At 35.9% G+C, this 27047-nt stretch overlaps 1 long non-coding RNA gene across 1 annotated transcript in view; it reads right to left on the reverse strand.

Annotated features, from left to right (window-relative positions):
* LOC140169100 (uncharacterized) overlaps positions 1–20469 on the reverse strand; it is a 95482-nt gene extending 75013 nt beyond the window's left edge. The window contains exon 1 of the long non-coding RNA XR_011861353.1: positions 20385–20469. This is a non-coding gene — a long non-coding RNA (uncharacterized lncRNA). The remainder of the gene's footprint in view (positions 1–20384) is intronic.
* Positions 20470–27047: the final 6578 nt, after the last annotated feature.

Consider the following 27047-nt stretch of genomic DNA (forward strand, 5'->3'; position numbering starts at 1 on the left):
CCACTTTTAAAATGTCGTTACGGTTTGTGTTTGAAATTTGGGCATTATGGCCAACTTAAAAATAAATAAATGCAATTATCATAAACCATCTCCAAGCCACATTTGTCATAGTTGAATACATATTCCATGTATTCCGCACATATATCAAAGGCTAAATGAATTATCAATATAGTAATTTACTTATCACATTACAGAATTGTTTCATGTCGCCATTGACACTAAATCATTTGTATAATCATATTATTATTACTTTGCCTCTCAGATATGTCAGAGTAAAAACACAGTGTAACCACGTTAACAGATATCTAATTTTTATTTTCTGAATAGAAGTTCACTTTATTTATGGAGCAAGCAAAGCGTGTACATGTCGGGTGGTCTTAATTATGATAAAACATTGCAAGTCAGCATTATGTAAAATATTATTTAAAATGCATGTTCATATGATCGGGCAGTGGCGCTCGGTTGCTATATTATTATGGCCATAAAGTCGTATCCTGGAGTTTTGTGAAACAAAGGAAACGTCATTATCGGTTTACTGTCCACAATAATTGTACATGTGACCCAGTTTGATTGAAGACTTCATGTCCAAAACACGGAGGGATGAATTACGTTAAATCAACACGTGTTTATAGCGTGTTTCAGTTACTTTTTCACAATTTTCTCAGTATTTTATAAAAACTAGGCCGAAATTTGAAATGTGTTAAAAAGCGTTGGCTAAAATGGCTAGTGACGGTGGTTACGGGTAGCTTAATGCAATGTCGACTTTCCACGCTCCGGATTCTCAACAAGTTGCTCTTATAAGCTTCTGCAATCAAAACTTCATTTGTATTTATTATTGACTGTCCACAATAATAATGTGTGTGACCTATATACGAGAACTTCATGAACAACACAAAGGGACGTATACACATTAGTTAAGGGTATACGAGGTATTGTTGGTCGAAGCAGCCAAAAAACAAATCGATTTTCATTATCTGAATCAATATATTATTGAAAAATAACACTTTGGTGTTTTGCAAAAGTTGATTCTACAAATCATATACTTTGAAAACTTGATTAATTTATTGTTGTTAATGAGTTATGTACGTTTTACAAAAGTGTTGTTGTTTCAGCCCTCTTTACAACATAACTCAAGAACCACATGACCTACAAAAAGTATATCTGTGATATCTGTGAACTACTTTTATTCTGCTTTTTCGACCAACAATACATCGTATACCCTTAAATCAACACGTGTTTATTATAGCGTGTTTCAACTTTCGCTCTTTTACAACTTTCTCAGTATTAAAAACTAGGCCGAAATTTAATGATTGAAAATCTGTTTATGGGTCACATTGCCGAATGGATTGACTGGAATTGCGTTCAAAGTCATCATAATCAAGGTCATCGTCGTCATGATCATCGTTATCGTCATTATCATCATCACCGTCATCACGCACCATTTGCATAACTGGTATCGTAACAAAGTCCAAGTCGTCATTAACAAAATAACTGATATTATTCAAATTTTTTTTTGGAGGGGTTCCAAGTTCTGGAAAGCCTACCCTGTTATGAAAATTATCCCCACAAAACCTTAATACTGCAAAGTGGATCTTGCCTCCCTGTAAAAAACTTCCTCTAAACTTCATTTTCCATTCATTAAAAGTGTTCTTGTTTTCAACCAAGAATTGATATAGAAATAAGAAAATAACGAAATATAAATTGACCCTTAAGCCTTGATAGATAAATAATACAAACCTAATAAGTTGAACTTTCTAACATTTCAGTATCTTAAACTAATGGGTGCAGTGGGACTAAGTCTGATATAGTACCCAGGGAGTTCCTTTCTGAATAACAACCAAACTTTAAATCCGGCCCATATACCATCCAAACTGGTTCTACGCCTGTTTACATTACTCAGTAAGGGAAGACATTACCAACGCGCTTTAGAAGGCATCCAAATCACAGTTTTAACCCTTTTAACGCTAAAAACAGGTGCACAACTCACTTCTGAATTCTAAACTGTTCTCAAAATGTTTAGAATTCAAAACCTTTCACAACCAAATTTAAAATCTACATGAGAAATGCACTCAAATGAGTAGCACATGCCTAGTATTGTTTCAGTGGTTCTTGGGAAAGGGCTAGCATTTTTGAACTAAACTTGGAATTTTAAAACTTCTTTAGATGGAATGCCTAGATGTTAGATTATTAACTCCTATGTTAGCTTCCAAATTTGAGTCGCGTATCAGAAGAACGGAAGCTTGTATATTTACGTGCTAAATTGTACGCTAGAGACTAGGAAACTCTACACCGAGACAACAATAGCCCTTACTGAAGACAGACAAAGACCAAAGCTCGCTGACTGTAAGTCAAGATTCGCTCCAGTATCAATATACGCGACTCAGGCCGCGGTTACATGACACCACGCTTCGCGCGAGATTTTTTTCCTCCCTATACCACTCTTAACACTGTCAAATTTTATTGGCCTTTGCGTGATATGAGGATGAGTAAAACGAAAGTCAAGTTAGAAATATTCACTATTTGCTCTTTGAGTGAGTTATTGGTTAGTGGTTTATTAATATTAAGGTGGGTGTTGTTGGACAATTGAAGTGTCATTTAGTTGAGAGTCATTTTCAATTTTCTCTGCTAAGCAAGACCGTGTCTTTGGCTATTAGGGTTTGAGAGAGCTGGAGACGTTCATAGCATCAAATTTTATCTGTTTAAAAAGGGTCTAGTGAAGAAGGGAAATTAGTTTGTACTGAGGTCTGGATGAAGAAAAGATCAGGACGCAAAAGGGTCATTATTTACGGTGGAAGAATGACAAATGATGGGGTAATGAAAGAGAAAAGAAAATATTCAAATGTTGAAAACGCTCTTACATGAAGGGTTTTCAACCAAAATGGCGACGAAGTATAACGTCAATGTATACGCAGAGTTTGTTAACTGAACTAAAGCTGAATTTATACTCCATCGCTGAGAGATTGGTTTCTAGCCAATGATGTAGCACGCTTTTTGTTGCGTTGGAAAAAGAGCGCCACCTCATTGGTCACACACACACACACACACACGAATCGCTGGTCGCTCAGCGATGGAGTATGAATGCAGCTAAAGCTACCCATTGTGACAACTACAGAAAACGTTTGGTTAAAACAAAGCCATGGTAAATCAAATAAGTTCCATAACTAAAATTGTCGTAAAAACATACGAGATACTGCCAACTAGAGAACGTCCCATTGTATGCAGGGACGAGTTGTCGTTACCCGAGTTTGTGGAGGCTTCGATAACCATTCTAGATGTTTTCTCTTTATGTTTTCCTTTAAAAGTTTGTTTTAATTAGTTTATTGTTTTAAGTGAAGACGTTCTTTTATGAGAATCGCTCTTCCCACTAAGCGTCACCTTTCAAATGAATAAAAAAAACAAAAGTTCGGCGTAGTTTATCACCCATAACAAGTTTTTGAGCAAAATAGCAATGATAAACTGCTTTTTACTTGTGCTCAACCCTGGGGCTCAACTTTGAAATGCTTATAAATCTCATCGCACAAAAGATAAAATCGTTTCGTAAGTTTAACAATTTGAAATTAATATCGTTTCCCAAAATATATAAATCTATGTAAAAATCATAATAAAAATATGACTCTGCGATCTTGAGTCAATCTGATATTAGCTGAATCGATCCGCTGCCTATAACACTCGACTACGTTTTTATTAATAACACGACTATTCGACCTTCACAACCAACCCAAATCGCACTATTCTACACTTTCCAAACAAAATTAATACAAAAATATATCAAGAACCACTAAACCAATACTAGGCTTGTTTGTACTCATTTGAATGCAATTTTCACGTAGATTCTGAATATTTTGGTTAAAATGAAAATATCTTAACCTTTTAATTTTTTGAAAATAAAATATTTTCCATGACACATTTTAAAGCCACAGATGGTTAAAGCATCGTTCTGAAGTGTTAAGCAACCAATATAGGGTGCAAAGCTTCGATTTGACGGGATATGGCCTCTCAACACAGCAGTAGAGAAAATTAATTTTCCCACAGATCCTACATACCACGTTATTTATTTCCCGCTTAGGCTTAAGCTAATACAGTGTAGATATTACTCCCAGTATAAGGAAGGTTTCATTTTTCCACGTATAATATGGGTTTCATGTACGACATTGGCTATTAACATAGACAACGGTCACTAGCCGAGATTTTATGCGAAACAAAAGCCATATTATTTTATTAACTTCATGTTGTAGCGTCCGTTTTTATTAAAAGAACACGGCAATATTATATTGTCTATAAATATTGTTTTTCGTATAAGTAAATAGTATTAATGTTGGAAGGTAAGTTATATGAGTTAGAGCGAGAGACAATTCGTCTAATATTACCACGGACAAGCCGCATATATCTGATGCTCTCGATGATGTACTATCTACTGAAGATAGCTGCACTTTTCGTAACAGTTCGACGATCTCATTCACCAGATCTATAACGTCCCTTTGCCTATATTTGGTAAATAAATCTGCATAAATTGTAAAATCGTTGGTTTCTTTGCCCGTCACTCAATATGCCTGTCAGTCTGTCGTGCTGTCTGTCTGGGCGTGTGTCTGTCTGGGTGGGGGTGTGTCGGGGTGGGTCGGGGGGGGGGTACGTCTGTGTGTCGGGGTGTTTGTGCAGGGGGGTGTGTCTGTCTGGGTGTTGGTGTGGGTCGGGGTGTGTCTGTCTGTGTGTCGGGGTGTTTGTGCATGTATGTCTGCCTGCCTGTATAGTCTGACGAACCGTTTTGAGTTCATGGTCTAGGGATGCAGATGTTCTCAAATTAATGTGTGCAAAATGTGCATATTTTTCTAGAATTTGAATGCCTACGTGACGACATCGATGTATTCTATCTTTGTTTATATAATGTGTGTCTATTTTCTGCTCTGTTTTGTTTTGCTAAGTGTCTATATCATCTACCTTGCTTTGTCTCTTTTCCCTGTCTTTGTTTTGCCTTCCTGTATAACTGTCTGTGGACGTGTATCTGCTAAAAATAATGTAATGAAATGTATTGTGCGCCACTGTCTCCCTCTCTTTCCGACTCTCCCTTTCTCCTCGCTCTCTCCCTATAGACCCTTCTCTGCTCTATATCTGATATGCCTGTGTCTCTTACTCTGCTCTCTTTATACTTTGTTTCTACAGGTGTATATTGGACAATTTTTGTCAAAATTGGTCGCCCCTGAAGGTCACTTTTCCCCCTACCCATCCCTCTACGCCACACTGCTCTCCTGCAGTAGCTCACAGACTTCCAGCCATTCTTCTTCTTCTCCATCCCCGTTTTACCCAGTCAGTTAACATCAATTCCAATCAACAAATCTTTAATCTAATTCAAGCCTCCCCGCGCTGCCTAACGCGATGTTAACATTTCTCGTTAAGTGTGATTCAAACATGTTGCACAATACTAGACGCGTGTGCTGATTTTGAGACGTGCAATTTGTGCCTTGTCTTCTTATTGACCCGAGACGGAGGCATCATTGTACTACCAGTAATAGTATACACCCATCAACATTGTGTGGGGTTCTGATTAGGGAGGAACAACAAACATACACGTAGTTTTGCGTACAGACAATTACTCTAATTCATGCAGAACCACAGCGTGTCAGAAAAATTGGGACAACGTCGAACGAACTGAGACTTTCACGAGTTACATACGGTTAAACTTGTAAAAACGTGTATCAGTGCGAAATGTTTGTGGGTTAAAACTAAGCACAATCGACCGGGAACCAATACCAACTTGGCTACCATTATCATCATGTTGATGTTAAACCATAACATCGCACATTATCGGATTATTGTCAACGAAATAACTGTATATAGGGCTTGTTACAAAGAGACCAACATGATGACGTTAACCCCATGAGAAGTACCTGCCCATTGGCCAAAATTAATATTGTGTCCAATTTTGAACCAATCAAAGAGGGTGTTAATAAGATCATCTGCAAATGCAAGTTTGACCATAAATCGTTACAATTGGCCATTGAAATGAGCAGTTCAAGCTATCAACCAATCAGAAATGCTGTTAGATCACCAGTACACACCGACACCGCCTGGCTAATAATTATTTGGTGCAGAAGGGACACTAAAATGAATACACGGGATCGATACACGTGAATTGCTATGCACGATTTTGATATCAGACGAAAATCTTCTGATACCGGGTTAGAAAATGATGAATATCTCCCGTCATGATTTTTTTCTCAAGAAACCAGATTTGGTCTCATAAACTTGGAAATACGTGTTGAACAGATATGATAGTCGCTAGAATGCGCTTTGAAAATTGGCCGTGCGCTTTGAACTCAAAATTTGACCATTTTATATTGCGTTGGTCCTGTTATGGACTACAGCGTGCAGCGTGTAGTACAGCTGCACTCACTGTAGGCAGTATAAAAGTCGATGACCATTGACCTCAATGGGGTATACAAGCTTAATCACGCACAACCAAGATCGATTACCCGGCTATTGTGAGTAGCCTTAGTTATGTCCCTCGACTAATTATTAGTTTAAAAGAGCTTTAAAGGTTTGAACCAAATGGCTAATCGTGGCTGTGGATTTAACCTACCATGGCGATTCCTGCCATGAAGATATAGGGTCGATGACACTGTGCAGTAGTGTCCAGGGTGTTAATGTTTCAATCAAAAAGTTTCTCCCAAGTTCCTCGTTTGACTAAGCTACTTTCTGCAGGTATGGCATAGCATGTAACAGAGAGGGTGGTATTACATCTGTTTTCCACGACCGCTACACCTCTCACGTTGCAGATCATAACATAACACATTGTCGGATGACTGAAGACGACAACAAACATGCACCATTCTGGCGATGTTTTAATCAAAGATACTTTAAAGGGGCACTTCGTGATCGCACCTCATCACGCATACTCCAAAAAAGTCGAGATTTTTTATACCTAGGACTGCATTATGTTTATGTGCATAAGTTGTTTTGCAGTTTCGGTAGTTTGTCAAAGGCATGGTTAAATTTGTAGTTTCTGTCAGAAATTATAACACAGTAGCTTTTGGTGGCCGAGCGGAACGGGCTCAAGACTCATAATCGGAAGGTTGCGGGTTCGAACCCGGCGACGCCATCGTGTTGTGCCCTTGAGTAAGGCACTTTATTTCGATTACTCTTCTCCACCTAGGTGTATAAATGGGTAACGGCATTCTTTTAGTGCTGGGAATGTAACAGACTCGCTGTGGAGGAGGTGTAGCGATCCCCCTATAGCAACATTACATGGAGGAGTCTGGCCCAATCGCCAATGAAAGAGAGATGGGCACTCCGATCACTGTTTATACAGGATTGTCTAGTTCACCTTTACCTATAGCTTTTGGACACTGTAATACATGCAAGCATGCGTAACTCGCAAATTCAATTACCAAATCAACGGAAATTTTGGTAATAAGCTTTTTTTTTTGTAGATATCTAATGAACCAAACTCAAAAAAGAGAAAGCTTGAATCACGAAATGTCCCTTTAAACGACTCCTTAAATAGCGATGTGTATCTGGTCTCGGCAAGCGTTTCAACTTGCTCCAATTTAAAACAAGCGATGTACCCTTAAACGGTATCGCTGGACGCATGACCTAACGCAAAGTGTCGCTGGTGTCACATAAAACCATATCGACTCCACCTCCGTGTTTTTGTAGCTAAATGGAGCTATTAGAAGGATATAGATATTCTTTCAATGCTTTGTTTAATCCCAGATGCGTCTTAATGACTTAGACGTTACAGCTCCAGTAACTGGTAACATCCCAGCAAACACAAAAACGTTTTTAAAACGTTTTAAATAAGTTATATTTTGGCTTTAAAAAAAGGTAAAAACGTTTTTAATAACATTAAAATGTCGGGTTATATAAAGGTCATGATAACGTTTTAAACGTTTTGTATGAAAACACACTACAACAATATTTTTAAATGTTTTAAAAAATGTTATTGTAAACTATTTTTTGCAAACATTTTTGCCAAATATTTTGTCAATACTTAAATAACATTATGTTAAAATATTTGAACCCAGCAAACACAGAAATGTTCTTAAAATGTTTTTTCAAAACCTTTTTATAACATTTAAATGTCGGGTTATATAAAGGTCATAAAAACGTTTTTAAAACGTTATTGCAAATATTTTGGGCAAACATTTTTCGCAAAATATTTGTTCAACCCCAAGATAACATTCTGTTTAGAATGTTTTGTATCAAGTGTTCAAGAATGTTATTAAAACGTTTTTATACCCTTTATATAACCCGACATTTAAATGTTTTCTATAAAACATTTTTGTTTGCTGAGCAGTAGATTATCAAAAACGTTTTTTAAGGTTATGAAAACGTTTTATACTCTTAATATATCCTTTATATAACCCGACATTTAAACGTTTTCTGACAACCTTTTATAACCTTTTGCGAATGATGTCGAAAACGTTTTGTGTTTGCTGGGATTACAACGAAGATATTGGGCTATTCCATTTAATATTTACACTACCCCTGTTGAATATATTGGACACATCTTCCACAGGGGGGGGGGGGGGGTAGGAATTTCATGGAATTAACACATTAGTCAACTCTATTTGAATTTCATATATGTGAACGTCCACGACAAACCAGCCGTAAAGTCGGCAAATTGTATTCTGAGTTACAGTGTAAAATGTGCATGAAGCTCGTATTGTTAGGTACCTCAACAAGTTGGTGCTACATGTATCTCATTTGGTTAGTGCCAGTCAAACACCAAACAACCAATCAATAATCCAATTGCTGAAAAGGATCAATTGTTGAAAAGGATAATAAGCTTCTACCTATGTCTATAGAATTCTTAAATAGCTCTAGTCTTTGTTTGCTTTGGCTAATCCTGTTCAAGTGGTTGGTTACAAATCATTGTATTTTGTCTAGGTCTGTATAACCAACAATTATAACAATGAGAGGACGTTCATGAACCTCGTTGACTTGGGGATGATTTGAATTGACCTCCAATTATGACTGTTTGATATTTATTACCAGCAATGTGGAAAAAGAGACACATGATGTATAATGCAATAGAAACAAATTAGTTCGATCTTTCAATCGATCATCGATGCTTGGTCGATCGGTACGGTGTTATTAACAAAATCAATTAAATGACTATTGTTAATTGTGGTAACATATGAATCCTTGCCTGTATTAACAATAGTCAATATAAATTAAGCATTAATTCTGACTAATTAGTTGTAAGGTTATTAATAACAAGCATCTAAGCAGCATCTTCGGTCGATCCAAAGATCGAACAAATTTGTTTATGGTGCCTAACCAAAATAAGGTACCATTTTGTTGAAGGAGCAAAGTTCAAACTTCTGGATATCGTAAGTCAAATGATATACCAATTTAAAGCTTATGATATATTTTCAAAGTTAGAGCTGTCTAATGTGCTCATCCCATTTGAAATTCATACCCCCTGTGGAAGATATTTCCTAAAACTTCCACATGGATAGTGTGGATTTTAAATGGAGAAAACCATTTAAGTGGTTCTTAACCAGTCCATATTGCCTTATTGTCCGAGGATTATTGTGCATTTAACGGTTTTCTCTTTAAATATTACAATCATGATTGGTCTATAATGGTATCAATCATTTTAACCTTAATAATTTATTCAAACATTTAAAATATTAAAACATATTTTCTCTGTGTTCAATGAATATTCACGGATAATTACTTGGCCCCAATTAGTAAATTACATTTTAAAATAAACATGATTAAACAATGGATAATGCTTATTGATAATTTTGTCTCTTTTTCATTGTTATCAAGAAAACAAAGCAAAAGTAACATCAACAGCAACGAACGCCGATATAATTTCATAATGGCATCTTGTCATTTTTTCTCAGGTTAATAAACTTTTGTTTTATTTTTAAAGCGTTTAAAATCACTACTTTGTTCATTAAAGGAGTTTTTCATTGTTTTCAATAATATAGTTATCCCGTGTTCTTAACTTTGCAAAAACTTTAAGGAGCCCTATACGACTTGTCATGTATGACGAACGTGACTTAAAACCCATCGCGAAACACGCATCTTATTTGTTTCCTTCAAAATTGGAGAACCACAAGACAATGAACTAAGACCTAAGCGTTTATTTACACGGAGTAATAATTTCTGTGTCAGAAATAAAACGAAGATTATTCCTTTTCGTGTCATTTACTGTAATACTTAAATTATTTTGATCGATATTTTCAACGCTACAGAACAATTTTCAATTTTGCTGTGATTTTCTTAAATGTAATGGTCATAAAAGTGATTTTCATGCGTTTGAGAGTTTTCCATAATTTCTAATTTCAGTATTAACTCTACACCTCGTAATCACGTCCCAGTCGCTGATTTTCATTTTGTTCATTCATTTCCGTAATTTTACTGCGGTATGCTGATTACTTTGAATTGAGAAATAAAAATGAATTGACAAATATTTTTTGATTGAATGAATAACAACGGACTGGCATACGACCAGGTCGTCGTGTAAATCTAGATCGGATCTAATAACAGAGCTTAAGGCTTACATATCAACTTTATATAAAAACATATTAAGAAATTGCCTATGAAATGGCATGTCATGCGATTTCAGAACATAATAAAAAAGCGGAATGATTTTGAGAACTTATGAAAACAAGCGATGAATAGAGTGAGTAATATTTCATAGGTAACGGTACGCAATTGCTTGACGGAATGCACAAAAAAGTGCCACGACTTGCAGGTTACCTAGGTCTACGGCTATAGAATAACACGTGTCGAATTTTGACGCATCAAACTTTCAATAAAATCTCGGAACATGAAGTCATTCTTTTATTCTGCTCAAAAAAGAGAAGGAGAAGAAAAAAAATTGGTAAGCGCATCCGCGGTGATGGTTTACTACTACCTACCGTGACCTATAATACAACGGCAAGAAAACCTGCCGAATAGCGCATAAGAATTCCCGTCTGTTTTTCAATAGCAACCAGCGTCGAGTTACATGACGACGAGGTTTTTATACAAAATGAAGTCGCGTGGTTTTCTATACAGAGTTCACTAATATGAGAAAGTCTTTTGGGCGAATCTGTCAAATTGGTTCTTTATGTTATTGTGAAAGGTAGTGAAGAGGTAAACAAAATAAAAAACGGCAATCAGGATTTGGACGTTAAGGATAATGATGGAAATTTGAATTGTATAGAATGTATTGGACCTCAAATTACGGCCGTAAATAGATGCATTTAATCTGCAAAGCGATGTGATAACTGTAAACTGTCAATTTGTTTCTTGGAGATATTCGCTGTCAACAAAAATGCGAAATTGGGTAATCAAGACTTGTGTTAACATCTTTCTTGATGTATTGATTATCTGATTATATAAGATTTAAAAGAGCAAACCCAGACTGGTCTGTTTCGACCAGACCACTGAAAAGACTGACTTTAGAGATGGAACAAACAAACATTTAACAAACCGCACACAAACAAGCAAATAAGTAACTTGTATCTTTATACCAATAGTCATCAACACTATATCGTAGTTGTATAGGAGGCCTTCACACATAAACATATTTTGCCATACATCGAAGAATACTGTCCATTTTGCACGGTTTTTCGGAGTATGGAAAGCTTATACCTTATTATGGGGCATTTGAAAAGCGCTGATTATAAGCAAGAAATAGAGGAGGGAGAGGACAGGGGAGGGAGAGCGATGAGAGGGGGAAGAGATAGGGATGGGAAATGAGAATGAACAGAGAAAGGGGAGAGAAAGAAAGAAAGAAAGAAAGAAAGAAAGAAAGAAAGAAAGAAAGAAAGAGAGAAAGAGAGAAAGAAAGAAAGAAAGAGACGAAACGGAAAACAAGAAAAGCAGTAAACAGAAATCAAATAAACAAATAAGCAAATAAATAAATAAATAAATAAATAAAACACGTAAACACATAAAACGGAGAAGGAATGGAGGGGGCGATGGGGAGAGCGCAGGAGATAGGGAGAGTGACAGGAGTGAAGAAAGAAATATTCAAGTAAATCAGTAAACAAATAAACAAATAAAATAAACACGTATAAACAAATAATCCAACAGCTATGTACACGTTTGAAGAACGTAATTACGTATGATCTGGTTTAATGCATTAGGGTGAAGGAATATTACTTTAATTTACGTGTCATGGAATAATCATTCTTTTAACCAAATTCTTTTGATAACATTTTTGTTGACCATTTTGTTACCTCCACATATATATATACTAAACCTTCTCATGCAGGCACAGAAATAAAACCCCTGGAATAAAACGAATTGAAGAAGATAGGTCACTTGAAAATTTGGTAATGACCGTGCTATATGAGCTGTAAAATGGTGAATGCAGAGATATCATGACCAATGAGCTAAAAGATGGCGATTACAAAAGGACAGTTCACATGACGCGCTTTAATTTACATTGATATGTGCCACAAAAATGTTGCGTGTAACATTATACGATATGTACCAATTGCGTAATGTTGTCTTATTGTGCCAGATTTGAATCGGTACACTAGGATCGTGTGAACGACCAAAGAGCAATATAGTTTTATGGACGCAGATTGGTTCTAATTCAGATTAATTCGGTTTTACAGCGTGATGACTGTCTCCCATATCATAACATTCGTGTATGTTTTATCAATTGAAGATAAGTCGCAAAGCTAAATAGATCGATAATATAACCAGAACCAATGTGTCATCTATAAAATTATGAGAGAAAAAAAATCATCGAAATCGTGGTCATCATCATCAGATGGAAGTGAACTGAATGTCTATTCATTTTGTCTTTTTAGATATTGCGACAATAAAAGAAGTAATGAAGTGGATACAGAAGCGAGACTAACTAGCTGGTTTGGTGACACCAAGATGAAAAATAATTAGTTCAAATAGTAGAGGTGTAATTGTGAAATCAGGAATGATTATCTTTATAGTGATGAGGGTAATCGAGGGTTGGAGAAGAAGGACGGAAATAAAAATAATAGAGGAAATACGCAATACTGAAAAAAAAAGCTAAACTACAACAAAGACGACAAAACAGTAAAACCATAGCGATGTATTGATACAACGTCGACGTTTATGACATGATCTGTTAGATAAAGTTGTGGTCGACTGTGACATAACTTATGCCTGATATCCAAATTATACACGAATACAATATAAACCCAAACAAAAGACATTCTATATTTCGTTTGTATGCACAACTCTGATTACCACTATGTCTTAAATTTTTTTTAGATAAAAGCGCTTTTTTTCTAAATAATACAATTCACGTGGTATGTTTTATCGTTTTTTATATAAAGTACATCGTAGCCGTAATAAAGCAAGAATGTTATGCGCACTCAACTGCGTAGACTTATTATTGCTATCTACTGAAGATAGCAACTTACGACGTGGTCAACCAATCATTGTGGAATACATTGGGAATGCTATATAAATACTGTTGGTATGTTGCATATGATATTTACCATACGGTATGATTGTTTAATAGCATGTTTGTTTTAGCCAAAAGTAAAACAAAACAATATTCAACGCTATTTTCAGCTGGTTTTATTGTATACATTTGGTACTGCCTGATTCGAATTTTCAGATCCTTTACATACAATATTTTAGAGCACATTGTAATAATGTTATCAGTTTATAAAAAAAAAACATCTAAAAAGCATTATTCGAACTCTCCGACTCCTCCGGATAACGTCCCTTATCATGTTGATACCAGGGGAACAATAACCAGGGATAACGGGGATTTCCCGATAAATTTCTGTATTTGCTTTTAGCTTCATCTCCGGGTTGAGCTAATGTTAGACACGTGGCCATGATGGTGAACTTGTGCTCATAGATTGTAAATATGATTCAAATGTTTGTTTGTTTTTGAACATTTTATGATTATTTTGGCCTTCGATTTTTTTGCATGCATGCATTTGGTTTTGGTGACGTTATTCCATCTTAACTCTCGCCATGCGGGTGTCTACTGCAGACGACAAGTTTCAATTTTCTTTAAAAATTCTAAAAATTTCAGAATTGTAAATTTTCACAATCATATTTGGAATCAGCATGAAAAATGCATTAAAATGAGTACAAATAAGCCTAATGTTTAAGATCACGTGTCCCGAGTAGCGGTACGTCTTCCAGTACTACGCCAACTCAGTGCTGAAGAAGTGACCTCGGATGAGGCACGAAAATTCCACTCGTAAGTGAAATTTTACATTGCTTGTGTGAATCAGTTTTAAATTGTTCTACATTAAGCCTAATGTTGGTTCAGTGGTTCTTAAGATAGCTCGTGATATTTTGAGAAAATGGCTTGCACGCAGAGCATTAAAAATCAGATTGCTAACATAAATCACACTTTCCTATAAACAATGCTATGGCTTTGAAAGGATAGAATTGGCATTCTATTTTGACTTCAACATTCTCTTTATCAAATGGGCTATTGCAGTTGAAATCTATGTACCCTCTATGGAAGACATGACCTTAATCTTCCACACAGGGAGTGTGCATTTCAAATTGGACTATACCTTAATGACGCCATTTGAAATCTGCACTCTCTTTGTGGGAGATTAAGGTCATGTCTTCCATAGGGGGTGTATGGGTTTTAACTGGTAAATTCCCATATTTTAAGTGCTATAATGAAAAGACAAAAAAAAAGACAATATCAAAAATATCAATATCATGTTTGGAATCCAGTATTAATCATTTAACATAAAGTTATTAAAACAAACCCGAATACACCATCAATTGCCTTTGTAAATCATTTTTACATGATCGTATTAAACAAAAACATTATCAGGAATTCATAACCCCATTAATAAACGGGGCTACGCCTTGGTTCCAAAGGCAAAATGTTTAGATTTTTTCACAATGCCCTCCAAATAACCGATGCGCAGTTATTAACCTCTAAACAGTGCATGACTGATTGGTTCCTTAATTATCATTTCTATGATGTTTATAAATAAGTATAATTTAATCATTGAATACTTACATTTAAGCATTAATAAAATATCGATTAGTTTCAAAATGTATCTCAAAATTGATCACTATCCATTCATGTTCCAACACGCAAGTTTCTTATTCAAAGAAGCAAAAATAATAATTATTATAATCATGATAATAGTGGTAAAATGTACAAAATAAAGGAACGCCCTTGACGGACTCGTGTGAATTCGGGACGATAAGATTTCCGTGCTTATAGGGGGCGTATTACGCCTTATACGCATAACCTAACTGGACATCATTTTATAGTCACGTGATTGGTTTCGTTTCATGTAATTCATTGCCCTCCTCCATCTTCTCCTTATTTTTTCTCATCCCTTCCTTCTCCTCCTGCTCTTGCTCATCATAATCCTCATCATTATCACATTCGTTTCCTCTTTATCCTCGTCGTCGTACACGCCCTCCTTCTCGTGATCGTCGTCGAAGTCGTCGTCCGCCCTGCTGCTCCTCCTGTTTCTGCTCCTTCTGCTGCTTTTCCTTCTAATCATCATCACCATCAACATCATCATCTCATCGTCGTCGCTGTTGTCATCTTCATCAACATCCTTTTCCTGATCCTCCTTCTCGTTGTACACGTCCTCCTTCTCGTCATTGTCGTCGTAGTCGTCCACCCGTCTACTCCTGCCCTCTTTTGTCGTGCTTCTGCTTCTCCCGTTGCTTCTCCCCTCATCATCATTATCATCAACATAATCATCGCCATCAACATCTTCATCATCATCATCCTCTCGACGTCATACAAGTCATCCTTCTCGTCGTAGTCGTCGTCCATGTCGTAAGCCCTTCTATTCCTGTCCTCCTGCTCCTCCTACTTCTGCTCCTCCTAATACTTCTCCTCCTAATTCTGCTCCTCCTACTGCTCATCATTATCATCAACATAATTATCATCAACATAATTATCATCAACATAATTATCATCATCATCATCATCATCATCATCAACATCAACATCAACATCATCATCATCATCATCATCATCATCATCATCATCATCATCATCATCATCATCATCATCATCGTCATAACCATCAACAAAAAAACTCGACAAACATAGATCTCAAAATGACAATCTATAGTAAAACTTAAAAGATCCCAATGTTATTATCTCATTATATGCGTTTCTTATATTGCTGGTGTTATTCTTGAGTATACGATTCTAGCAATTACACGATCTACATGAAAAACAAACCAAAATAAGAAGCAGTGTCATCTTCGAAGAAGAATGCACGCGTTTTCTTAGTCAACAAAGGTAGAGGGGTTGTCAGTTGTATTTATCTACCGGTTTTGTTCATCACCATTTTCTTGTCTACGTTTATAAAAATACCAATTTTATAAAAACAAGTTCCTAAAATCACAAAATGGTTCAGATAAAAACGGAGAATTGTTTTAAACGCTATTGTATTATGATAAAAACGACTTGAAGTATTATAGAGATTGTGCTCACGTGGATGTAGTTTTTACGCTGATATAACAAAGACATTAATTATGTTAAACTTTGGAAATGGTGGAAAAATATAATTTGTATAGGACCTTGGTATCGCAATAGAGGGTTAACTCAATAAGTTTCAACAGCAGTTTCATTTACTTTGTAGTACGGTAATAATTGGCTGATTTTAGCCCAATTCGCGCGCAATGATGATCGCACATCACACAAAAAATGCCACGAATTTGTGCCAAATTATCAATTATTTTAAAAATTTCACTTTTTATAACCATATATTGAAATTGTCGAGTAAAATGCATAAAAATTAGTACAATGTCTGGCAATTTGTTCAGTGTTCGTCAAATAACAGGCTACAATTTGAGTAACTTGAATATATAAATTGTGGTATTCCATGAGTTAATACCGTAAACCATAACCATGATAACGATCATAGTATAAGTGTATGTTGTTGTAGCATCTTACGACATCTCCCGCCTACATGGTTTCCGACGATGTTTTCGTTCACTCCCAGTATCCCCGTCTACAAACACATCTTATCCCAGTCTGTGGATTTATACGGAGAAAATATCCGAGCTCTTACGGGAGGAAATTGTGCAATATCGTATAAGGTGTTGTTATTAAAATGGTGGCAGAAACTGAGTTAAAAATTTCATGCTCTAAGCTATAATAATAGGCTTATTAGGTGTATATTCTCTCTTAAATTGCCCGATTGAATATTCAATCAAAAAGATTGAATTCTCAATCTCGCCATCCCGAATTAGGGACAAATCGTTATCGACTGTATATTCAGTCGGGTTATTTGAATTTTTCAAACTTTTTTTCAATCAAAAGGAGTGATTCTCAATCTTTTACAATCTTTTACTCCACTAATTATATAGTTAGGGCAAATCTTTTTCGATTAAATTTTCAGTCGAAGGATTAATTTCCATTGTTTTTCAATCTTTTGCCGTTCCAAATTAGGGACAAGTCCTTTCCAGTTGAAAAAAGATGAAAATGTTCACTCAAAAACAGTTTTGTGAAATCTCATTCCAAACATATACAACACATGTCATTTGGCATTACATTAGGATAACACATGATTAGACAGTGAAATCAGTCTATAAAGAGAGTTAGAGTGGAACAACCCATTTCAATCTATTTTTCAATCTATTTAAATATATTTTTCAATCTATTTAGATTGATTCCTATCATCAATCGTTAAAAGATTGACATATTTCAATCGGCCAATTTAAGAGAGTATAGATCGTATGTGACAGCTCTGTCATGTCCATGGCCCGTTATCATGGTTTTATATAAAATTAAATAGATCTTATAACATAGCTAAAATTGGAACTAAAATATAATCCTATAAAAATTCTTCTTTCGATTAAGTCATCCATGGCGTTGTGATGAGAATTCGTCTTTGTATAATTGAATATATGATTGTTTACCGTAATGATGATGTAACAGGCTTTATATATCACCCTGCACTACAGGCAGGCTGCACTCATCACCTGTGTATGTCTGTATTGATTACAATAATCTTACGGGTGCGAGTGATCAGCATGAAGAGTGTGTGGTTCCCAGTAGTTTATCTCCCTATGAGTAATATAGGATGTGATGCCAAAATCCCCATTTTGATAGGAAAAAGTGGTTGGATGACGCTGTTGATCAGGTCACCCATCTTTAAATGCAAATGATGAGATAATACGGCGTCGAATATGGGATTTTTCTAAAAATCTGGAAACTAGGACACCCCTAAAATATTTCAGGAATGCACTGTCAAGAAATGAGATATAATTCTAATTGACACCACAGTAGTACCTTAATTAGATTGTCTTATCTTAGTCATACAAACTTTCACACAAAAGGCAAACAATACGTCATTGTTACACGCCCATTATCAAAATTGACACTAATCTTATAATAAAATATTGACCAATTTCTCTTAAAACACAGAGTCGTTTAAATAGATTTGTTAATATTATTGTGTGTTTAACAGGTCCCGTAATAATCAGAAATGTCAACGATATGGCGAGGTATTGTGTCATGTGTCAGTTATGCAAATGATGTTATATAAATGAAAGTGTTTGTTTTATGGACACTTAATTCTTGGCGATATTAATGCTTTGCATGCTAGCCATGCGCTTCAACGGAAAAAGTTGTGAAGTTTTGAAATAGTTTCTCAAAATATCAAGAGCTATCTTAAGAACTACTGAACCAATAGCAGGCTTGTTTGTACTCATTTTATATAATGATAAAATATGGTCATAAATATTTACAATTATAAAATTTTGGAATTTTTTTTAAAACTTGTCGTCTGCAGTCGACACCCGCGTGAATGTAATAGCTACATGTACATAATGAACTCTTAACATCCGTTTGTTCTATCTTTTGTGGCGTTGTTTGCATATTTAATAGGATATGAGTACTTTAAGAATTGACTTATGATGGAGATGATGGAAATGATGGAGATGATTTAAAGGGGGGGTAACCCTATTGGTTTTGGATATGGATTGTCTTTAAAATTACATATAATATCAAATATTGTCCCCTTTATGCAGCTTTGTGAAAAAATGAAAAAAATCGGGGGGATGATGTTGTCGATCGAGTTCCGGACCTTTAAACGAAAGTGAAAAAAGAAAAGGAAATAGAAACCATGCACCAAAGGAAATCAGGACTGAAGGGAAAGTATTTGGAAGGAGCAGAACGTCAAGACGAAGGCGGCATGATGGCGGCAACACTAAAGACTCCATTTCACATTTATTATAATAATAATGATTATAAGACATAGCGTTTGCAATGGCGACAACGACGACGACGGTGATGATGATGATGATGATGATGATGATGATGATGATGAGAATGATGATGATGAGGAGGAGGAGGAGGAGAAGGAGGGGAAGCCACTAAGCTCAGAATTTGAAACAGCATTGTCATTTTATACAGACATTATGCGCATGGTAAGTTTACTTTATACGCAAATATTTCAAAAGAGAGCTAAGTGCAATATTTCAAATGGCACAACAGTGTGCAAGATAAGCTAAAAAAAAGACATGCGAAGAAAAAAATATTGAACAAAATGCAAATAAACAAGAGAAAAGCAACATACGAAAGTCAAATAAACAATTCATTATTTTACATTATGATGCAATAGATTTAAGGAAAAATTAATTATTAATTAAAGATAACAATAACTTATCAAAACAACAACAAAAACAAAGCAAAGAAACAAACAACCGTGACAAACAAATGAAAGAATGGAAAAAGGAACTATAGCACATAGCGAAAATCAAAACAGTGCACGACGTCATATTTTAACGCAACATTCAGTTATAATCCGGATAATATTAATGCTAAAAATAATTTAAAAAACACAATGCTAGTTATCATATAGAGTAAAGGCAAATCGAAGTATAGGCGATAATCTACAAATTGTTTCCCGCTTGACACACGCAGTCTTAACTGCGCATACCCTTAAGCCTGCTATCAGCAGTAGATATATAGCAGTTAATTCACGCACGTGTAAAATAAAATACCGGAAAAATATCGCAGCAACATCCAGCATATAATAGATTGATATGGTACATTACGTTAAAATAACAAACTACTGAATGATGTTTAATATCACATAGGCCTATATGGTTTTAAACAACCACGTAAGTCTTATCATTAACGTGAATGTAAATTAACCATGACGTAAGCCTATAATAACTTTAATACACCGCCACTCACTTAATTACAAGGTAACGCCCATTAACTTCAAAATAGAGAAGCATTTTTTCAGAACTTGCAAGAAAAAAATCATCATGCAACCTCGCAGTGCTTGTCAGAGAGAAAGACACAAGAGTGAACGCCGCATCTTTGCAATAATACGCAGGTACCGAGAATGCCTTACTTCGCCGCTTAGCATCTTGCACCATCATAGCAACAACATCCACGTACTTGGTTCTCGTATATGCGAGAGAGTCCGGATGGTATATAGTAGGGAGGGGGGTCAACTTACCTTTTTTACAGACTCTATATATTTCAACCAATCCCTGCATGGCTGCAACCGTAGATTGGAAACTTTATTCCTATGTCTCTCTCAGCTATAATTTCATCATCATGGTTTAGCCTTAAGCAATATACCAACATCAGGTTTCTGTCTTTTCTCTGAGTTGGTGGAGATATAATGATAATAAAACACATGTTGGAACAACTGTTGATTATACCATCCATGGTGCTATTATAATCATATTATTATTATTATCATCCCAAAACTCCATGTTTTTGCTCCTTTATAGTTGGGATATCAAACGATTGGTATTATGTGCTAAACGTCATCCACCAGCTCCATATTTTGCTAGCATACATATATAATACATCCCTGGTTATATTTTCCTATGAAAAATCACTCTTTAAATCACGACAAACACACAGCATGGATTTATATCCCAAGTAAAAATCGGCTTAGCCAGCAATGTGAAAAGATACCCCACCGACTCGCTAAGTCAGCATCTAAATAAACCCCACATCGCCCGGCACTCTACTTTTTATTTCAAAAAAACGTGTGAAAAATAGGTATTGTATAGGTAGAGATAAAGAGGACTTCTTTCAATATTAAAAACAACATAATTCGGAGACCGTGGATAAAGGCCTTGCATTCTACTCCATTCATTACTACCTATTGTTACTATGGTATAGAACTTGTATAGATTTCCATCGACAATTACAATAGAAAATGAACGGAACAGCGCCCTGTTTTTATCCTACCTTGTCAATATATCTATTTGATTTTTTGTACAATTGTCGGCTACAGAAAACATAGGTCATTGTTAAACACGATGAATACCCGTGTATAGGCAACAGTCGACGAGTATAGAACACGAAAGGAAGAGAGAAATACTGCGACTATAAAGCCGTCACTGTACACAATCTACGACCATACTTTCTGCATAGATTTGTTCGAATCCCATAGGATTTGAGGAGAAAGAACACACCTTTTCAGCTCGATGTGAAAAGAATAGAATAGAAAAGTCACTCTTTTACTGCAGCACATACATCACACCAAACCATTTTCGACGACTCATCTATTTTGTCGCTTTTCAAATCACTCAGGTTTTTTTCTTTAAAAATCTCACATTGTACGAGAGAAATCTTTGAAAACAGTAAAAGCTTCTTTTTTTCTATCTCGCTTTTCTGTCTCCTTTCTTTCCCCGTTCTCAATCCCGGGACGACGCAAGCAGCTATACACATTCATTTATTGTAACTCACGTTTGAGCCTACATCACCGCAGGGAAACTAAGAGTTAGCGCTCAGAGGATGGATGTAACGTTCCCACAATGCAATTGTGTTAATTTGAAATTCTATTTGTTTTTCGTTTAGAAACGCGCTCGCTTAATTTAAATAAAATGAGGATAAGGTCAATTGTCGTGATTTCCGTTTATTCCATACGAATAGTCATCATCGTTATCTAAATCGCATCCGTGCATACAATGATTCAATATTTCATTTTTCTGATCATTCAAGATTTTATTATATCAAATCCATTCTGAATGATGCTATTTAATATTTTGACACCATATTTTGAGAAGCAGCACACATGCGCACAAGCTTAAATCTCCTATATAAACATAACGTTTGTATTCATTCGTGACCAGGAAATGGAAAGATAACTTTGCTCACAAAATTGAAAATTTCTATGATGCATAGTTGTTACTTTTTTTAATTTTTTTAAAGTACAATCAAATAAACAATACCTTTTGCAAGTTGCTGTTTTAGATTATTTTAACATGATATTCTTGGAAATAGTATTCTTCATGTGCGGAAGATTTTATTCATGTGCAGGAGCTTATTACAGAAAGCGTCTTTCTTGATTCACGTTCAACCCGGAAATGGAAAACGTACTTTGTGCATGTAGATTCAACATTTCTGTATAGACGTTATATAGACGAGTCAATTAACGTTTGACCAGACAAAACGTTTCTAAACACCCTCCATAATAACATAACACCCCCCCCCCAAAAAAAAGGACAAAAAAAGGGAATAGGGGAAATGCTTATTTGCATAAAACAAAAATTGCCGCTAATGCAGGGCTCAAATTTCAAATTGGGCGAATGTAGATAAACAACATTATGATTGTATTCCTCTTATTATTCGGATTCAGAGAAAAAGTATAGTTTGACCTGTCTCCGATGTACAGTTCTTGAGTTATAGACATAAAGGTCAAATCTCAAATTTTAGTCTCCACCATTGTGCAAAAAAAACCTCCAATTTTGATCAAAGTGGTCTCAAATTGGTCCGCTTGGAACAATATTTTCACCAAAGCACAGTTTGCCATATTTCAGGTGTTTTGTTTGTTACCTGGGTAACAGGGCAAAAAAGTCAAAGCCCGTTGAATCAAGTTAACCTTGACCTATTTTGTGATCAAAACTGAAGGAATTATGTAAGACTCACAATTTGGAAAGCTGAATAAAAAGTTACATGAAATAATGTAATTCTTCCACAATGAATGGCATAGGTTAATTGTCATTATGTAAGTTCGATATTAATGCCAAAATGGTTTGGCAGACGATAAAGTAAATGTTGTTTTATCCCTCGCAATTGAAGCTGTCAATATCCTTTATATCCTTTTTGAAATATGGCGGGCACACAAAGAGGGCGTACTTTGATTTGGGTACAAAAGGTTACCCAAACCAAAGTACGCCCTCTCCTTTTGTGCCCGCCATACTTCAAAAAGGCTTACCTTAATGCGCAGAAACATCACCGGAAAAAAACTAAATTTGTGCATAGCCTATTATTATAGTAATGTAGTCTAGCTTTACTCGCAATAATTCAATATCTGATCAAGATTAATGGAATGCACTAATGGATTCACCATACTCACATTTGAAAGCATGCACAATAAGAATCACTAGTAAATAATTTTACGTTTCCCCCCAATGAATGAAACATGCTGTAAACACAATCAATGCATGGTTCGCACTTTTCTAACGTTTGCTATGATTGGTTCCCGCTCAATGCACGGTTCGCACTTTTCTAACGTTTGCTATGATTGGTTCCCGCTCAATGCATGGTTCGCACTTTTCTAACGTTTGCTATGATTGGTTCCCGCTCAATGCATGGTTCGCACTTTTTTAACATTTGCTATGATTGGTTCCCAGTGTATAAACAATAAATAATGTCAGTCCCATGAGTTCGAAATGTTTTGATAACAAATTTTAGGGACTGATGTTGTAAAAACGCAATTATAAGCAAAACTATGTCAAAATACACAAACAGAAGCCAGAAAATTGACGAAGGCAGTGCTACACAAAATCTTCAAGTTTCGAGTCAAATTTGCGAGTCTCGAGTTTCGAGTCTCGAGTTTACAGTCTCATATTTCGAGTTTCGAGTTTTATATTTCGAGTTTCGAGTTACATTTTTCGAGTTTCGAGTCTCATATTTCGAGTCTCGAGTTACATTTGTCGAGTTTCGAGTCTTATATTTCAAGTTTCGAGTCTCATATTTTGAGAATTCATCACCGGGGGTACACGTAATCATTGCACAGTCCCTAATTCTATTATAGCTTCTTGTTTGTCCGTTTTGTTTGCAATGCATTATGGGGAGGTATTTCAATCAGCCCACGATTCACGCTATTTATGCGTAGTAAATGGCTATCTTGATCAGAACGGAAAAGGTGGGCACAGATGATATCCAGAAAAGGTTACCCTTGTCTTGAATGATTAGACTTTACCCCCAGTCGTTTGCTAAATCGCAATGTGAATCACCAATGACGTGTAAGACAAGATACTCAAATCATAATCAGTAAACTTCTCTGCAGAATAAACCACTTGGGACAGATTTAACAAAATACTCAAATCAATCTTAAGACATTTGAAACAAAATACTTCAACCATCATTTAAAACCGTGGAGTAGAAGCAACACTTATGCAAACGGAACGTGTTTTTTATAATCAAATTAAACCAGATTCATCTACTATTTATGTCTTATTGTTTTCGATGATGAAGGAGGAGTCGATTGATACCAAAGAAAAGAAGTCTTGGTGAAAAGAGGATGAGGGGAGAATAGACGAGAGGGATGGCAGCTTCTTGAGATGAAAGAGACGGAAGTTGTGTATAGAGAGTCAATGGGTTGGAAACAGTGAATGGGAAGACAGAGAAAGATGAGAGCAAATGAAAGACGAAGAGGAATGAGGATGTTAAGGAGAATGAACGAGCAATGAAATGGAAACGATAAAAAAGCCTAGTAAGAGATATAAAAGACAGGGAGGCTAGAGAGAGAAACGTACGAGATATATAGGGAAAATATATTAGAGAGGGGGAGGGTGAGAAGGAGGAGAGCGAGAGTGAAAGAAAGAGAGAGAGAGAGAGAGGGGGGGATGAGGAGAGAAAGTTGGAGTTGGGTATGGGGAGGGGGAGGGCGAGAAAGAGAGCAATTTCAATAGATATATGATAGAGAGAGACGGGGGAGGGGGGAGACCTAGAGTACATGGGGAGAAGCCGTCAGAGCACTTCCTCTCCCCTTCTCTCAGAAGGGGAGGGAGATGGAGGCAGAGAGAGGGAGATAGAGAGAGAGAGAGAGAAAGAGGGGGAGTAGGGGAGAGCTAGAGAGAGGGGGAGTACGAGAGAGAGGCGGTGAGAGAGGGAAAGATAGAGAGAGAGTGCACGTAGAAAAAAGATGCCTAGGAAAGACAATCCCTTAAGACATTGATTATTTATTTACACCTGATTGAAGTCATAAAAGACTCTTTTCTAAAGCACAAACGATAAGCACTTGGCAACAAAATGTGTCATCAGCGAGGCTTATTTTGATTCTCACGGACATGAAAGACGGGATGTAAGATGTCTAGTATGTGAACAGATCGGAAATTATGTCAATCTACTTCTTGTAACCCCCTGGTCAAATAAAATAATGACGAGTGGCGCAAGACCTTGAAAATAATTCTATCAAGTTTCAAAGCAGTCACAGTATTTAGTGTTAAAATTCAACGGTTCGTGTTGTCGCAGATAACAGCATAGTGTAAATTTAGGAAAAACAATGGGTATACTATATACTATTCCTGGAAAAAATTGCAATAGAAACATTTCTTGTAATGAGTATCCCTAAACACTCTCCTAAACAACATATCAAAAAAGGAGAAAAGGGAAGTTGGGGAAAATTATTTTGCATTAATGGGGTTAAAATTTAGTTAGTCGAATCTGGTCCATTCACCTTATTTCTAATATCAAAAGACAAACAAATACATATCACGTACATTGCTGCAAACAAAATGATTTAACGAAATGAACATGGATGGAATTGAATTGGTAGAAAGGTCAATAAGGAAAAATAAGGGAAAATAAAAAGATTATAGCGCAAGGAACATTATAGATGTAATTTGCATTTTCCTGAAAGTTGTCCATTGATGCTTTGATATTTTTTATTTAGGGTGTTCTGTGGTTCTTGTGTGATCTTGGAGTACCGTATACCGTGCAACAACAATACAGCGTGCGTTTACCATATCTTGGAGTGCAGTGCAACAACAATACAACGTGCGTTTTCCATATCTTGGAGTACCGTGCAACAACAACAATATAACGTGCGCTTACCATATCTTGGAGTACAGTGCAACAACAATAAAACGTGCGTTTTCCATATCTTGGAGTACCATGCAACAACAACAACAATACAACGAGCGTTTACCATATAATGGAGTGCCGTGCAACAACAATACAACGTGCGTTTACAATATCTTGGAGTGCCGTGCAACAAAAATACAACGTGCGTTTTCCATATCTTGGAGTACAGTGCAACAACAATACAACGTGCGTTTTCCATATCTTGGAGTACCGTGCAACAACAATACAACGTGCGTTTTCCATATCTTGGAGTACAGTGCAACAACAATACAACGTGCGTTTTCCATATTTGTTTGTTTTGTTTGTTTATTTCTTCTTTATACTGGGTCCATATTCAGGGAAAATTTAAGTATTCCCTGTTCTTCCATATATTTGAGTTATCTTGGAATACCGTGCAACAACAATAATACAACGTGCGTTTACAATATCTTGGAGTACCGTGCAACAACAATACAACACGCATTTACAATGACCTGGAATACCATACATGAGCAAATTCAACGTACATTTTTAACACATCACGGATTATCATACATGCAGTTTCAAAGTAGCAGGAACACAGCACCGTGCGTTTACTATTACTTGTACACTCACAATGAGACTCGAACAAAAGACATTTTGGTTCATTTGACATGTTTGAGAACATTTTCCACAAACAGACTTGCCTTTTTTATTAAAAAAAAAATCCCCATCAACCATGTCAACGGTTGAATAAGACTATGATTTGTTGAATAAAATATATAGACCTTGAACCAGTGAGAAGAGATCTTTATCTTATCTAAGGGCACCTGTTACCGACTCATCATCAATAAAAGTCGATTATGACTTTTTGAAAACACAAACACGATTCCTTGCCATCAATAAAGAGGATTTCAGTTCAATACGATAATACTGTCTCGTTTTCTTAGCTTCTTGTTGTATTTGGGCATGGCGTGAAGAGCTGATTTTCATGACTGAAGAATGTATTCCTTATTTATATCATTATGTTTTTAATTTTTTATTTACGATACCAATATTAATTAAAAAAAAAAAATTCAAATACATAATTTTTTCATAATTTTTTCAA

Source organism: Amphiura filiformis, chromosome 14, assembly GCF_039555335.1.
Source record: "Amphiura filiformis chromosome 14, Afil_fr2py, whole genome shotgun sequence".
NCBI classification, from domain to species: domain Eukaryota; kingdom Metazoa; phylum Echinodermata; class Ophiuroidea; order Amphilepidida; family Amphiuridae; genus Amphiura; species Amphiura filiformis.